This window comes from Oncorhynchus masou, chromosome 5 (assembly GCF_036934945.1).
Source record: "Oncorhynchus masou masou isolate Uvic2021 chromosome 5, UVic_Omas_1.1, whole genome shotgun sequence".
Taxonomy (NCBI): domain Eukaryota; kingdom Metazoa; phylum Chordata; class Actinopteri; order Salmoniformes; family Salmonidae; genus Oncorhynchus; species Oncorhynchus masou.
In genome coordinates, this window is record NC_088216.1 from 71,383,138 (window position 1) to 71,399,703 (window position 16,566).

Here is a 16,566-nt window from a genome sequence, read left to right on the forward strand (position 1 = left end):
TTGTGTGGGACGCTATATAGACTGGTGTGTGCCTTTCCAAATCATGTCCAATCAATTGAATTTACCACAGGTGGACTCCAATCAAGTTGTAGAAACATCTCAAGGATGATCATAGGAAACAGGATGCACTTGAACTCAATTTCGAGTCTCATGACAAAGGGTCTGAATACTTATGTAAATAAGGTATTTCTGTTTTCCATTTTTAATGAATGTGCAAAAATGTCTAAAAACCTGTTTCCGCTTCGTCCTTGTGAGGTACTGTGTGTAGTTTGATGAAGAACATGTTTTATTTAATCCATTTTAGAATAAGGCTGTAACGTAGCAAAATGTGGAAAAGGGGAAGGGGTTTGAATAATTAACGAATACACTGTACACTTAGCAGTACTTTCTTAGCTATGGTATACATATCTCCCTGGCATATTACATAATTTATACAGCAGCATACTATACATGTTTGGACTCACGTTGTTGGGCTGTGCTCACTTGAACAAGATGGAGGAGCGGCGGCATTCTCTGGCATTCTCTGGATTTATGGTGCTTTCAAGACAAATAGGAACTCTGGAAAAAAATCAGATTTGAATCACCTTCAGGTTGGCGCTCTAGAAAGAGGCGGGAGTTCCCAACTTGGAAATCCAAGTTGGATGACTGTTCAAAACATATTTTCCTAGTCAGAGATAATTCTTTTCTGATTTCCCAGTTGTCTTGAACTCACTGAAGTCTGAGATTTTCCAGTTCCGAGTTTCCAGTTGTTTTGAATGCGGCAGAAGTCTTGCTGAATTGACAGCATTAATATTGAATATTTATCCTTTTAAGCATGGAAAAGAGAACCTTAAACCCAGACTTAGTCCACACATCCACTCCACTGAATAGCAGGCGGGTGATTGCTTTGCAATGCTTGCAGGTTGCCACTGATTCCTTGCAAACCCCTCATTTTTGAATTTGCGATTTCCAGCTCGTTGTTAATGTTTATGTCCAATGGCCGATGATCACAAATACGTTTTTATCGATAATTTCTCTTCATATGACAAGGATTGAAAAAGATATGCCACTAGATTGTCGACTTGATTCATGATGATGACTGCTGGCTTGCTAGCTAAGATTTTTAAAGTATGATCAAAATCAAATCAAATTTTATTGGTCACTTACACATGGTAAACAGATGTTAATGCGAGTGTAGCAAAATGTTTGTGCTTCTAGTTGCAACAGTGTAGCAATATCTAACAAAGGATCTAACAATTCCCAACAACTACCTAATAAATACAAATCTAACAAGTAATCCAACAATTCCCCGAAAACTACCTAATACAAATCTAAAGGGGTGAATGAGAGTATGTACATATAAATATATGGATGAGTGATGGCCGAGCAGCATAGGCAAGGTGCAGTAGATGGTATAAAATACAGTATATACATGTGATATGAGTAATGTAAGATATGTAAACATGATTAAAGTGGCATTATTTAAAGTGGCATTGTTTAAAGTGACTAGTGATCCATTTATTAAAGTGTCGCTGTTTAGCAGTCTGATGACCTTGGGATAGAAGCTGTTTCTCAATCTCTCGGTCCCAGCTTTGATGCACCTGTACTGACCTCGCCTTCTGGATGATAGCGGTGTGAACAGGCAGTGGCTCGGCTGGTTGTTGTCCTTGATGATCTTTTTGGCCTTCCTGTGACATTGGGCGCTGTAGGTGTCATGGATGGCAGGTAGTTTGCCCCCGGTGATGCGTTGTAGAGACCGCACCACCCTCTGGAGAGCCTTGCGGTTAAGGGTGTTGCAGTTGCCTTACCAGACTGTGATACAGCCCGACAGGATGGTCTCGATTGTGCATCTGTTAAAGTTTGTCAGGGTTTTTGGTGACAAGCCAAATTTCTTCAGCCTCCTGAGGATGAAGAGGCGCTGTTGTGCCGTCTTCACCACACTGTCTGTGTGGGTGGACCATTTCAGTTTGTCTGTGATGTGTATGCCCAGGAACTTAAAACTTTCCACCTTCTCCACTGCTGATCAGTTGATGTGGATAGGGCGGTGCTCCTCTGCTGTTTCCTGAAGTCCACGATCATCTTCTTTGTTTTGTTGACGGTGAGTGAGAAGTTGTTTTCCTGACACCACACTCCGAGTGCCCTCACCTCCTCCCTGTAGGCTGTCTCGTCATTGTTGGTGATTGTCTGCAAACTTGATAACTGAGTTGGAGGCGTGCATGGCCATGCAGTCGTGGGTGAACAGGGAGCATGAGAGGGCTGAGCACACACCCTTGTGGGGCCCCAGGGTTGAGGGTCAGTCAGTGAAGTGGAGATGTTGTTTCCTACATTCACCACCTGGAGGCGGCCCGTCAGGAAGTCCAGGATCCAATTGTACAGGGAGGGGTTGAGACCCAGGGCCTCCAGCTTGGTGATGAGCTTGGAGGGTACTATGGTGTTGAATGCTGAGCTGTAGTCAATGAACAGCATTCTTACATAGGTATTCTTTTTGTCCAGATGGGATAGGGCAGTGTGCCATGTGATGGTTTCATCTGTGGACCTGTTGGGGTGGTATGCAAACTGAAGTGGGTCTAGGGTGGCCGTTAAGGTGGAGGTTATATGATCCTTTACTCGTCTCTCAAAGCACTTCATGATGACAGAAGTGAGTGTTATGGGGCAGTAGTCATTTAGTTCAGTTATCTTTGCCTTATTGGGTAAAGGAACAATGGTAGACATTATGAAGCATATGGGGACAACAGACTGGGATAGGGAGAGATTGAATATGTCTGTAAACGCACCAGCCAGCTGGTCTGTGCATACTCTGAGGATGCGGCTAGGGATGCCGATTGAGCCAGCAGTTTTGCGAGTGTTAACATGTTTAAATATTTTACTCACATCAGCCACTGAGAAGGGGGGGGGCAGTCTTTGTTAGCGAGCGGTGACGGTGGCACTGTGCTATCCTCAAAGCGGGCAAAGAAGGTGCTTAGTTTGTCTGGAAGCATGTCGACGTGGCTGTTTTTGTAGTCCATGATTTCCTGTAGACCCTGCCACATACGTCTCGTGTCTGAGCCGTTGAATTGCGACTCCACCTTGTCCATGTACCGGCATTTTGCTTGTCTGATTGCCTTGCAAAGGGAATAACTACACTGTTTATATTCAGCCATATCACCAGACCTCTTTCTATGGTTAACATGACATGACCATTCCAATCAAAGCTATGGTAGATATAATGTGATTTGACGTGATTTTAACTGTGGGCACTTCTCTATGGCAGCACCCAAGGGGCTAGACTTTTTTAGCCAGTTTCATCATAATGCTTGATGGTTTTTGCAACTGCACTTGAAGAAACTTCCAAACTTCTAGAAATGTTCCGGATTGACTGACCTTCATGTCTTAAAGTAATGATGGACTGTTGTTTCTCTTTGCTTATTTGAGAAGTTCTTGCCATAATATGGACTTGGTCTTTTACCAAATAGGGCTATATTCTGTATACCACCCCTACCTTGTCAAAACACAACTGGCTCAAACGCATTAAGAAGGAAATCAATTCCACAAATGAACTTTTAACAACAACACCTGTAAATTGTAATGCATTCCAGGCGACTACCTCATGAAGAGAAAGCCAAGAATGTGCAAAGCAGTTATCAAGGCAAAGGGTGGCTACTTAGAAGAATCGCAAATCTCAAATATATCTTGATTTGTTTAACATTTTTTTGGTTACTACATGATTACATACGTGTTATTTCATAGTTTTGATGTCTTCGCTATTATTCTACAATGTAGAAAATATTAAAAATAAAGAAAAACCATTGAATTAGTAGGTGTGTCCAAACATTTGACTGATAATGGGTGTGTATATACAGTCAAAGTCAGAAGTTTACATACACCTTAGCCAAATGTGATTCTTCGCCCCTCTCATTTTCACAATCTGTCATCCAGTAACTTATTTATAAACTGTGAATGTGAAGAGCACCAAATAATACAATCTCTTTTTCTGTGGCATCACAGAATAATGTAATGATACTAACTCCGCCTAGACATTTTGAGAATATTTTACACAACTGATATACAGTTGAAGTCGGGAGTTTACATACACCATAGCCAAACACATTTAAACTCAGTTTTTCACAATTCCTGACATTTAAGTAAAAATTCCATGTCTTAGGTCAATTAGGATCACCACTTTATTTTAAGAATGTGAAATGTCAGAATAATAGTTGAGATAATGATTTATTTCAGCTTTAATTTCTTTCCTCCCAGAGGGTCAGAAGTTTACATACACTCAATTAGTATTTGGTTGCATTGCCTTTAAATTGTTTAACTTGGGACAAACGTTTCTGGTAGCCTTCCACAAGCTTCCCACAATAAGTTGGGTGAATTTGGCCCATTCCTCCTGACAGAGCTGGTGTAGCTGAGTCAGGTGTGCAGGCCTTCTTGCTCGAACACGCTTTTCAGTTCTGCCCACAAACCTTCGATAGGAATTGAGGTCAGGGCTTTGTGATGGCCATTCCAATACCTTGACTTTGTTGTCCTTAAGCCATTTTACCACAACTTTGGAAGTATGCTTGGGGTCATTGTCCATTTGGAAGACCCATTTGCGATCAAGCGTTAACTTCCTGACTGATGTCTTGAGATGTTGCTTCAACATATCAACATAACTTCCCCTCCTCATGATGCCATCTATTTTGTGAAATGCACCAGTCTCTCCTGCAGCAAAGCAACCCCACAACATGCTGCCACCCCTGTGCTTCACGGTTGGGATGGTGTTCTTTGGCTTGCAAGCATCCCCCTTTTACCTCCAAACGTAACGATGGTCATTATGGCCAAACAGTTCTATTTTTGTTTCATCAGACCAGAGGACATTTCTCCAAAAAGTACAATCTTTGTCCCCATGTGCAGTTGCAAACCGTAGTCTGGCTTTTTTATGGCGGTTTTGGAGCAGTGGCTTCTTACTTGCTGAGCAGCCTTTCAGGTTATGTCGATATAGGACTTGTTTTACTGTGGAAATAGATAGTTTCGTACCCGTTTCCTCCAGCATCTTCACAAGGTCTGTTGCTGTTGTTCTGGGATTGATTTGCACTTTTCGCACCAATGTACATTCATCTCTAAGAGACAGAACGCGTCTCCTTCCTGAGCGGTATGACAGCTGCGTGGTCCCATGGTGTTTATACTTGCGTACTATTGTTTGTACAGATGAATGTGGTACCTTCAGGCATTTGGAAATTGCTCCCAAGGATGAACCATACTTATTTTCCACCATAATTTGCAAATAAATTCATTAAAAATCCTACAATGTGATTTTCTGGATTTTTTTTTAAGTGGGAGAACTTGCACAATTGGTGGCTGACTAGATATTTTTTTGCCCCACTGTATGTCCTGGCACAATTTTTGTTTATCTGTTTCACACACTGTCACACCCTGACCATAGTTTGCTTTGGGAAACTTTTGGAAGGATAATATTGATGGGGATTCTAAAGCTGATGGTGAAGGACGTGTTTTGTTTCCAAGGCAACTCATTGGAGGGAGCATACGACGTGGCACTATATACAGAGGAGAAACACGATGATATCCTGAGAAGGGCAAGAGCAGTGGGAGGTGAGAGGCCGATGAGCCACATTGAAATAACAAGCCTGGGGAAGAACAACTTTAGGGTTGTAACTGTCAACATTTACAACCCATATGTTAAGGACGAAGAGGTGAGGGCCTTTCTGGGGAGATACATGGATAACGTCTCCTCAGCAAGGCACCTCAAAGACTCCCTTGGGTTTTGGAATGGGAGGAGAGGCTTCCAGGCCCTCCTCAGGGAGGACCCAAAGGGACATGGTGGCTACCTCCATCCTCCTGCTATGTTCTCCCTAGGGGCTGACAGGGGGACGTTGTTTTATGCACGTCAGCCCCCATTTTGCAGGCGCTGTATGGCCTACGGCCACATTTTCGCCTCGTGCAGCACGAGAAAATGCAGATTTTGTGGATCTGAGGAACACGAGGCGAGGGATTGTGACAAGCCTAAGGCGTGCCACGGATGTGGCTCATCAACACACCTGTGGCGGGGGTGCCCGGCTCGTCAGAGGTCATATGTGTCTGCGGCTGGGGGGGGGAGCAGGAGCGGGGGATGGGGGAAGAGGAGGAGGGGAAGGAAGCACGCCTCATGACCAGAGTACAGGTCCAGAGGGGAAGGCCGCAAGGAAGGAGGAGGAGCAAGAAGCGGCGGATGGAAGAGAGAAGGAAACGGAAGGCACGGGAGTATGAGAAACAGGAAAAGTGGCGGAAGAAGGCAACCGAGTGGAGGAGCATGAGAGAGAAGAAAGCGAGGGAGGAGTTTTGGAGAAGGAGACGGTGGAAGAGCAAGTGGACTGGGGGGAAAGTGCCCTGGTGGAAGAGATGAGGGGTATGGTGGAGGAGCTGGCGGGGGGGAGGGTGGTATCTCTCCACTGCCGCCATCACCAAAGAAGAGAATGAAGAGGAGGGTGCGATTGGCCGACAGTGAGAGGGAGGGGATGGCCAAGAGAGTGATGGGGGTGGGAGAAACTTCTGGGTTGCTGCTGGTTTCCCCAGGCCCTCAACTTCTGTTGGGTGGGGACACACCTAACAAGACTCAGGACTGGGTACAGGAGGAGGTGGGGAGGTTTTGTTTGGGGACTCAGCCTCCCCGATTTTTTTCCAATCCAGCACTGGGGAGGGGGAGGATTGTGGGTGTAGACCCAGGGTGCAGGGCACCCCGGAGCCAAACACTATTCCTGCATCCTGGGTTGGTGAGATGGAGGAAGAGGGGGGGATGTCGGGAGTACGGATCTTGTTCTCACCGGTAGATATGGAGCAGGGGAGCATCGGGTGAGTCTCCTGTTTTTTTAATTCTTTTTCTGTCTGGGTTTAGAATTTGAGTGTATTACATGTTTTTATTTCATTCTTTCATGGGGTCTAATTTTACTTTTGTTAGTTTAATTGTAAGGGGTTTAAGGGATTTTGTTAAGAGGAGGGCGGTTTTTAGTTATTGGGAGGGTGTGGGGTTTGATTTTTGTTTTTTACAGGAGGATCACCTGAGGGATGGAGGGGATGTTAGTAGGTTTAAGAGGGAGTGGGACAAGGGGGAGTCGGTTTGGGGTATTGGGGGGGTGCACTCATCGGGGGTAGGGATTTTGTGTGGGCACAGGGAGGTACTGGAAGTTAGATCGGGATGTGCTGGAGGAGCAGGCTTTTGTTGACGGGTTTTATGGTTTCTTTTGGAGGCTTGAAGGCCTCCGGTCCATGTGCGAGGGGGTGTTAGAGTGGTGGGAATTAGTTAAGGTGAGGATTAGGGCTTTTATAATAGGATATTGCAAGAGGAAAAAAAGGGAGGAGAGGAGGGAGGTGGATCGTATCCAAAGGTTAATTGAACTCGAATACGAGGCAGGCAACCTCGGCGGGTCGTTTGACTGGGAGAGATCCGCAACCCTAAAGGCGCAGCTCAGGAAGTTGCAGGAGCGGAAGGCTCAAGCTTTCCTGGAGCGTACGCATAGTGGTTTTCTAATTATTTTTTATAAAATAAAAAAATAGGCTGTTTAGGTTTTCTCGTTATGTTTATTGTTTTTGTACTGTTCGTGTTCTTATTCATTAAACATGAATCTAAATAGCCACTGGTCTCCAGTGTGTCTCCTTGGGCCGGCTTACATGGCACCAGCCTTGCGCACGGTGTCGCCGGTTCGCCTGCACAGCCCAGTGCGGGCTATTCCACCTCGCCGCACTGGCAGGGCGACTGGGACCATTCAACCGGGTAAGGTTGGGCAGGCTCGGTGCTCAAGAGCTCCAGTGCGTCTGCACGGTCCTGTCTATCCGGTACCACCTCCACGCACCAGCCCTCCGGTGGCAGCCCCCTGCACCAGGCTGTCTCTCCGTCTCATCCTTACAGGTGCTCCCGCCTGTCCAGCGCTGCCGGAGACTTCCTCTTCTATAGCGCTGCCAGAGTCTCCCGCCTCTCCGGCGCTGCTAGAGCCTTCCTCCTCTCCAGCGCAGCCGGAGTCTCCCGCCTGTTCGGGCGCTGCCAGAGCTCCCGCCCCTCAGTCCAGCGCTGCCAGAGCCTTCCTCTCCAACGCCATCTGAGCTTCCCGTCTGCCCAGCGCCGCCTGAGCCGCCCATCTGCCCAGCGCCGCCTGAGCCGCCCGTCTGCCCAGCGCCGCCTGAGCCGCCCGTCTGCCCAGCGCCGCCTGAGCCGCCCGTCTGCCCATCGCCGCCTGAGCCGCCCGTCTGCCCAGCGCCGCCTGAGCCGCCCGTCTGCCCAGCGCCGCCTGAGCCGCCCGTCTGCCCAGCGCCGCCTGAGCCGCCAGTCTGCCCATCGCCGCCTGAGCCGCCAGTGCCGCCCAGCGCCGCCTGAGCCGCCCGTCTGCCCATCGCCGCCTGAGCCGCCCGTCTGCCCAGCGCCGCCAGTGCCGCCAGTCTGCCCAGCGCTGCCAGTCTGCAAGGGGCCGCCAGTGCCGCCAGTCTGCAAGGGGTCGCCAGTGCCGCCAGTCTGCAAGGGGCCCCCTGCAAGGCGCCAGAGCCCCTCAGCCCAGAGGCGCCAGAGCCCCCACCCCTCTGTCCCGAGCCGCCCCTCTGTTCCGAGCTGCCGACCCTCTGTCCCGAGCTGCCGCCCCTCTGTCCCGAGCTGCCGCCCCTCTGTCCCGAGCTGCCCCTCTGTTTTATTTATTTATTTATTATTATTCTTTTCACCTTTATTTAACCAGGTAGGCTAGTTGAGAACAAGTTCTCATTTGCAACTGCGACCTGGCCAAGATAAAGCATAGCAGTGTAAACAGACAACACAGAGTTACACATGGAGTAAACAATTAACAAGTCAATAACACAGTAGAAAAAAAGGGAGTCTATATACATTGTGTGCAAAAGGCATGAGGAGGTAGGTGAATAATTACAGTTTTGCAGATTAACATTGGAGTGATAAATGATCAGATGGTCATGTACAGGTAGAGATATTGGTGTGCAAAAGAGCAGAAAAGTAAATAAATAAAAACAGTGTGGGGATGAGGTAGGTAAAAATGGGTGGGCTATTTACCGATATACTATGTACAGCTGCAGCGATCGGTTAGCTGCTCAGATAGCAGATGTTTGAAGTTGGTGAGGGAGATAAAAGTCTCCAACTTCAGCGATTTTTGCAATTCGTTCCAGTCACAGGCAGCAGAGAACTGGAACGAAAGGCGGCCAAATGAGGTGTTGGCTTTAGGGATGATCAGTGAGATACACCTGCTGGAGTGCGTGCTACGTGTGGGTGTTGCCATCTTGACCAGTGAACTGAGATAAGGCGGAGCTTTACCTAGCATGGACTTGTAGATGACCTGGAGCCAGTGGGTCTGGCGACGAATATGTAGCGAGGGCCAGCCGACGAGAGCGTACAGGTCGCAGTGGTGGGTGGTATGAGGTGCTTTAGTGACAAAACGGATGGCACTGTGATAAACTGCATCCAGTTTGCTGAGGAGAGTGTTGGAAGCAATTTTGTAGATGACATCGCCGAAGTCGAGGATCGGTAGAATAGTCAGTTTTACTAGGGTAAATTTGGCGGCGTGAGTGAAGGAGGCTTTGTTGCGGAATAGAAAGCCAACTCTAGATTTGATTTTCGATTGGAGATGTTTGATATGAGTCTGGAAGGAGAGTTTATAGTCTAGCCAGACACCTAGGTACTTATAGATGTCCACATATTCAAGGTCGGAACCATCCAGGGTGGTGATGCTAGTCATGCGTGCGGGTGCAGGCAGCGAACGGTTGAAAAGCATGCATTTGGTTTTACTAGCGTTTAAGAGCAGTTGGAGGCCATGGAAGGAGTGTTGTATGGCATTGAAGCTCGTTTGGAGGTTAGATAGCACAGTGTCCAAGAACGGGCCGGAAGTATATAGAATGGTGTCGTCTGCGTAGAGGTGGATCAGGGAATCGCCCGCAGCAAGAGCAACATCATTGATATATACAGAGAAAAGAGTCGGCCCGAGAATTGAACCCTGCTGCACCCCCATAGAGACTGCCAGAAGACCAGCATGCCCTCCGATTTAACACACTGAACTCTGTCTGCAAAGTAGTTGGTGAACCAGGCAAGGCAGTCATCAGAAAAACCGAGGCTACTGAGTCTGCTGATAAGAATATGGTGACTGACAGAGTCGAAAGCCTTTGCAAGGTCGACGAAGACGGCTGCACAGTACTGTCTCTTATCGATGGCGGTTATGATATCATTTAGTACCTTGAGCGTGGCTGAGGTGCACCCATGACCGGCTCGGAAACCAGATTGCACAGCAGAGAAGGTACGGTGGGATTCGAGATGGTCAGTGACCTGTTTGTTGACTAGGCTTTCGAAGACCTTAGATAGGCAGGGCAGGATGGATATACGTCTGTAGCAGTTTGGGTCCAGGGTGTCTCCCTCTTTGAAGAGGGGGATGACTGCGGCAGCTTTCCAATCCTTGGGGATCTCAGATGATATGAAAGAGAGGTTGAACAGGCTGGTAATAGGGGTTGCGACAATGGCGGTGGATAGTTTCAGAAATAGAGGGTCCAGATTGTCAAGCCCAGCTGATTTGTACGGGTCCAGGTTTTGCAGCTCTTTCAGAACATCTGCTATCTGGATTTGGGTAAAGGAGAACCTGGAGAGGCTTGGGCGAGTAGCTGCGGGGGGGGGGCGGAGCTGTTGGCCGAGGTTGGAGTAGCCAGGCGGAAGGCATGGCCAGCCGTTGAGAAATGCTTGTTGAAGTTTTCGATAATCATGGATTTATCGGTGGTGACCGTGTTACCTAGCCTCAGTGCAGTGGGCAGCTGGGAGGAGGTGCTCTTGTTCTCGATGGACTTCACAGTGTCCCAGAACTTTTTGGAGTTGGAACTACAGGATGCAAATTTCTGCCTGAAGAAGCTGGCCTTAGCTTTCCTGACTGACTGCGTGTATTGGTTCCTGACTTCCCTGAACAGTTGCATATCGCGGGGACTATTCGATGCTATTGCAGTCTGCCACAGGATGTTTTTGTGCTAGTCGAGGGCAGTCAGGTCTGGAGTGAACCAAGGGCTATATCTGTTCTTAGTTCTGCATTTTTTGAACGGAGCATGCTTATCTAAAATGGTGAGGAAGTTACTTTTAAAGACTGACCAGGCATCCTCAACTGACGGGATGAGGTCAATGTCCTTCCAGGATACCCGGGCCAGGTCGATAAGAAAGGCCTGCTCACAGAAGTGTTTTAAGGAGCGTTTGACAGTGATGAGGGGTGGTCGTTTGACTGCGGCTCCGTAGCGGATACAGGCAGCGGAGGTGTATTTGGAGGGCCAGTTGGTCAGGATGACCTTTATGAGGGTGCCCTTGTTTACAGATTTAGGGTTGTACCTGGTGGGTTCCTTGATGATTTGTGTGAGATTGAGGGCATCTAGCTTAGATTGTAGGACTACAGGGGTGTTAAGCATATCCCAGTTTAGGTCACCTAACAGAACGAACTCTGAAGCTTGATGGGGGACGATCAATTCACAAATGGTGTCCAGGGCACAGCTGGGAGCTGAGGGGGGTCGGTAGCAGGCGGCAACAGTGAGAGACTTATTTCTGGAGAGAGTAATTTTCAAAATTAGTTGTTCGAACTGTTTGGGTATGGACCTGGAAAGTATGACATTACTTTGCAGGCTATCTCTGCAGTAGACTGCAACTCCTCCCCCTTTGGCAGTTCTATCTTGACGGAAAATGTTATAGTTGGGAATGGAAATCTCAGAATTTTTGGTGGCCATCCTGAGCCAGGATTCAGACACGGCAAGGACATCAGGGTTAGCAGAGTGTGCTAAAGCAGTGAGTAAAACAAACTTAGGGAGGAGGCTTCTGATGTTGACATGCATGAAACCAAGGCTTTTTCGATCACAGAAGTCAACAACCTGTCCCGAGCTGCCCCTCTGTCTAGTGGGGTCATTTAGTAGGGTCGCCGTGGTTAGGAGGCCACGGAAGCGGACAATGGGGCGGACTAAGACTATGGTGAAGTGGGGGCCACGTCCAGCACCAGAGCCGCCACCGCGGACAGATGCCCACCCAGGGGGAGGGGGGGGGAGGGTACTGTCACACCCTGACCATAGTTTGCTTTGTATGTTTCTATGTTTTGTTTGGTCAGGGTGTGATCTGAGTGGGCATTCTATGTTACATGTCTAGTTTGTCTATTTCTATGTTTGGCCTGATATGGTTCTCAATCAGAGGCAGGTGTTAGTCATTGTCTCTGATTGGGAACCATATTGAGGTAGCCTGTTTGGTGTTGGGTTTTGTGGGTGATTGTTCTTTGTTCCTGTGTTAGTTTGCACCAGTTTAGGCTGTTTAGGTTTTCTTGTTACGTTTATTGTTTTTGTACTGTTTGTGTTCTTATTCATTAAACATGAATCTAAATAGCCACGCTGCATTTTGGTCCTCCTCTCCTTCAACTCAAGAAAACCGTTACACACACATCCTTGTGCCTTCATGGGAAAAATATCTATTAGATCCTTACAACAGTAAGAGTCTTGTGGATATGACAAATTGCATTCATGTAGGCGAAGACTTTCACCATCGCATCTAGGTGGCTCACACTGCTAAAGCCCACTGCTAAAGCGGTTGACTCGAAATTGTGGGTTTGAGCCCCCCTGTCATCTGTTGAGGAAAAAGCCAATGCTTTTTGTAATTTAAATTGATTTTTATTTGGATTTCTTGTAACGGACATACACAAAATAGACCAAATTGGTGAAGTGAATAGGAAAAAAAACAAAAAACAAAAGTGGAGCGTCAATATGTTTTCACCCCCTTTGCTATGAAGCCCCTAAATAAGATCTGGTGCAACCAATTACCTTCAGAAGTCACATAATTAGTTAAATAACCTTTCTAGGGCAGGTGTTCCGCTAGCAGATCCCCTCGACAACATTCCGCTGAAAATCCAAAATTCACAAATATTTTTTTAGAAATATGTAACTTTCAAACATTAACAAGTCCAATACAGCAAATGAAAGATACACTTCTTGTTAATCTACCCAACGTGTCCAATTTCCAAAAGGCTTTACAGCGAAAACACAACATATGATTATGTTAGGGGAGAGCCAAGTAAAAAAAAAGCAATTTTTTCCAACCAAAGATAGGAGTCACAAAAAGCAGAAACATAGTTAACATGAATCTTGAAACTTTTGATGATCTTCATCAGATGACACTCATAGGACATCATGTTACACAATACATGTATGTTTTGTTCGATAATGTGCATATTTATATCCAAAAATCTCAGTTTACATTGGCACGTTACGTGCAGTAATGTTTTGATTCCACAACATCTGGTGATTTTGCAGAAATACTCATAATAAACATTGATAAAGATACAAGTGTTATTCACAAAATTAAAGATAGACTTCTCCTTATTGCAACCGCTGTGTCAGATTTCAAAAATACTTTACAGAAAAAGCTTAATCTGAGTACGGCGCTCAGAGCCCAATCCAGCCATGTTGGAGTCAACAGAATTTAGAAATAACATTAAAAATATTTACTTACTTTTGATGATCTTCATCAGAATGCACTCTCAGGAATCCCAGTTCGACAATAAATGACTAATTTGTTCCATAAAGTCCATAATTTATGTCCAAATAGCCACTTGTTTTTAGTGTGTTCAGCCCAGTAATCCATCTTCATGAGGCACGAGTACTACGTCCAGACAAAAACTAGAAGTGTTCCCTTACAGGTCGTGGAAACAAGTCAAACGATGTATGGAATCAATCTTTAGGATGTTTTTAACATAAATCATCAATAAGGTTCCAACAGGAGAATTCCATTGTCAGTAGAAAAGCACTGGAACGAGAGCTAACTCTGTCGGGAACGCGCGTCACGAGCCTGAGACACTCTGCCAGACCCATGACTCATTCAGATCCCATTCCCCCTCCTTTATAGCAGAAGCCTGAAACAAGTTTATAAAGATGATTGACATCTAGTGGAAACCTTAGGAAGTGCAACTTGACCCCATAGACACTGTGTATTCGGTAGGCCAAGCTTTGAAAAACTACAAACCTCAGATTTCCCACATCCTGGTTAGATTGTTCTCAGGTTTTCGCCTGCCATATGAGTTCTGTTATACTCACAGACGTCATTCAAACAGTTTTAGAATCTTCAGAGTGTTTCTATTCAATACTAATAATATGCATATATTAGCATCTGGGACTGAGAAGGAGACAGTTCACTCTGGGCATGCTATTCATCCAAAAGTGAAAATGCTGCCCCCTATCCCAAAAAGGATAAAGTCAACCTGTGTGCAATCTAAGTATCACATGATCTCGCGCATGATCTCAGTATATAGACACCTGTTCTGAAAGGCCCAGAGTCTGCAACACCAAGGGGCACCACCAAGTAAGCGACACAATGAAGACCAAGGAGCTCTCCAAACAGGTCAGGGATAAAGTTGTGGAGAAGTACAGATCAGGGTTGAGTTCTAAAAAAATATCTGAAACTTTGAACATCCAACGGAGCACCATTACATCCATTATACATTTTTTTAAAGAATACGGCACCACAACAAACCTGCCAAAAGAGTGCTGCACACCAAATTCACAGACCAGGCCAGGAGGGCATTAATCAGAGAGGCAACAAAGAGACCAAAGATAACCCTGAAGGAGCTGCAAACCTCCACAGCAGAGATTGGAGTATCTGTCCATAGGAACACTTTAAGCCGTACACTCCACAGAGGTGGGCTTTACGGAAGAATGGCCAGAAAAAAAAACATTGCTTAGATTGCAAAGAAAAAAATAAGCAAACATGTTTGGTGGTCGCCAAAAGGCACGTGGGAGACTTTCCAAACATATGGAAGAAGATACTCTGGTCAGATGAGCTTTTTGGCCATCGAGGGAAATGCTATGTCTGGCGCAAACCCAACACCTCTCATCACCCCGAGAACACCATCCCCACAGTGAAGCATGGTGGTGGCAGCATGATCCTGTGGGGATATTTTTCATCGACAGGCACTGGGAAACTAGTCAGAATTGTAGGAATGATGGATGGTGCTAAATATAGGGAATTTCGTTTCCCTAATTCTTGAGGGAAACCTGTTTGAGTCTTCCAGAGATTTGAGACTGGGAAGGAGGTTCACCTTCCAGCAGGACAATGACCCTAAGCATACTGCTAAAGCAACACTTGAGTGGTTTAAGGGGAAACATTTAAATGTCTTGGAATGGCCTAGTCAAAGCCCAGACCTCATTCCAATTGAGAAACTATGGTATGACTTAAAGATTGCTATACACCAGCGGAACCCATCCAACTTGAAGGAGCTGGAGCAGTTTTGCCTTGAAGAATGGGCAAAAATCCCAGTGGCTAGTTGTGCCAAGTTTATAGAGACATACCCCAAGAGACTTGCAGCTGTAATTGCTGCAAAAGGTGGCTCTACAAAGTATTGACTTTGGGGGGGTTGAATATTTATGCACGCTCAAGTTGAATGTTTTTTTGTCTTATTATTATTCTTTCACAATAAAACATACTTTGCATCTTCAAAGTGGTGGGCATGTTATGTAATTCAAACGATACAAACCCCCCCAAAATCTATTTTAATTCCAGATTGTAAGGCAACAAAATAGGAAAAATGCCAAGGGGGGTGAATACTTTTTCAAGAATATACTAATGACAGCCAAGTGTCTTCCTACATAAAGACTGTCGATTCGAGTCCTCTGGACTCGCGATAAACTTATTTTAAAATAACTGCAATACTGCAATGGTTGCAACCAACCTGATGATAAAGAGCGAAAACTACAATCCTACTGTACACTTTGTAATGCTCTTCCTCCTCGAGTCAAATAACATATACAAAGCAGATAATTATTATAATGTTGTAATCCTACATTAAACGTACACGTCCATGTCATATTGCCTATGCAATATGATTATTAGGCAATAGCAGTGTGTTTTGTGCAAGTCTGACAAAATAAATAGCTCCATATTAAATTCATAATCTTAATTTTCAAACTGTTGGCATCCCTTTTCAACACAATACATGTATATATACATTTCCAAAGGGGTTGGACTCATATGAGATTCGAACCCTTGCCACAATCTGCGACAATTACGTGGTCCAGGCACATTACACAGAAAACCTGCCTAAATGACCGCCCCGTAGCACTCACGTTGTTATCCATTAAGTGCTTTGAAAGGCTGGTCATGGCTCACATCAACACCATCATCCCAGAAACCCTAGACCCACTCCAATTTGCATACCGCCCAAACAGACACATATGACGCAATCTCAGTCGCGACCCATACTGCCCTTTCCCAACTAGGAGAATGCTGTTCATTGACTACAGCTCAGCGTTCAACACCATAGTGCCCACAAAGCTCATCTGTAAACTAAAAACCCTGGGACTAAACACCCTCTGCAACTGGATCCTGGACTTCCTGACCTGCCGCCCCCAGGTGGTAAGGGTAGGCAACAACACATCTGCCACGCTGATCCCCAACATAGGGCCCCCTCAGGGGTGCATGCTTAGTCCCCTCCTGTACTCCCTGTTCACCCATGACTGTGTGGCCAAGCAAGACTCCAACACCGTCATTAAGTTTGTTGACGACACAACAGTACGCCTGATCAATGACAACGACGAGACAGCGTATAGGGACACATGTACTACTTATATCAGTACTCGTAACTTAAGCATTGTGAAACTTCTATTCAA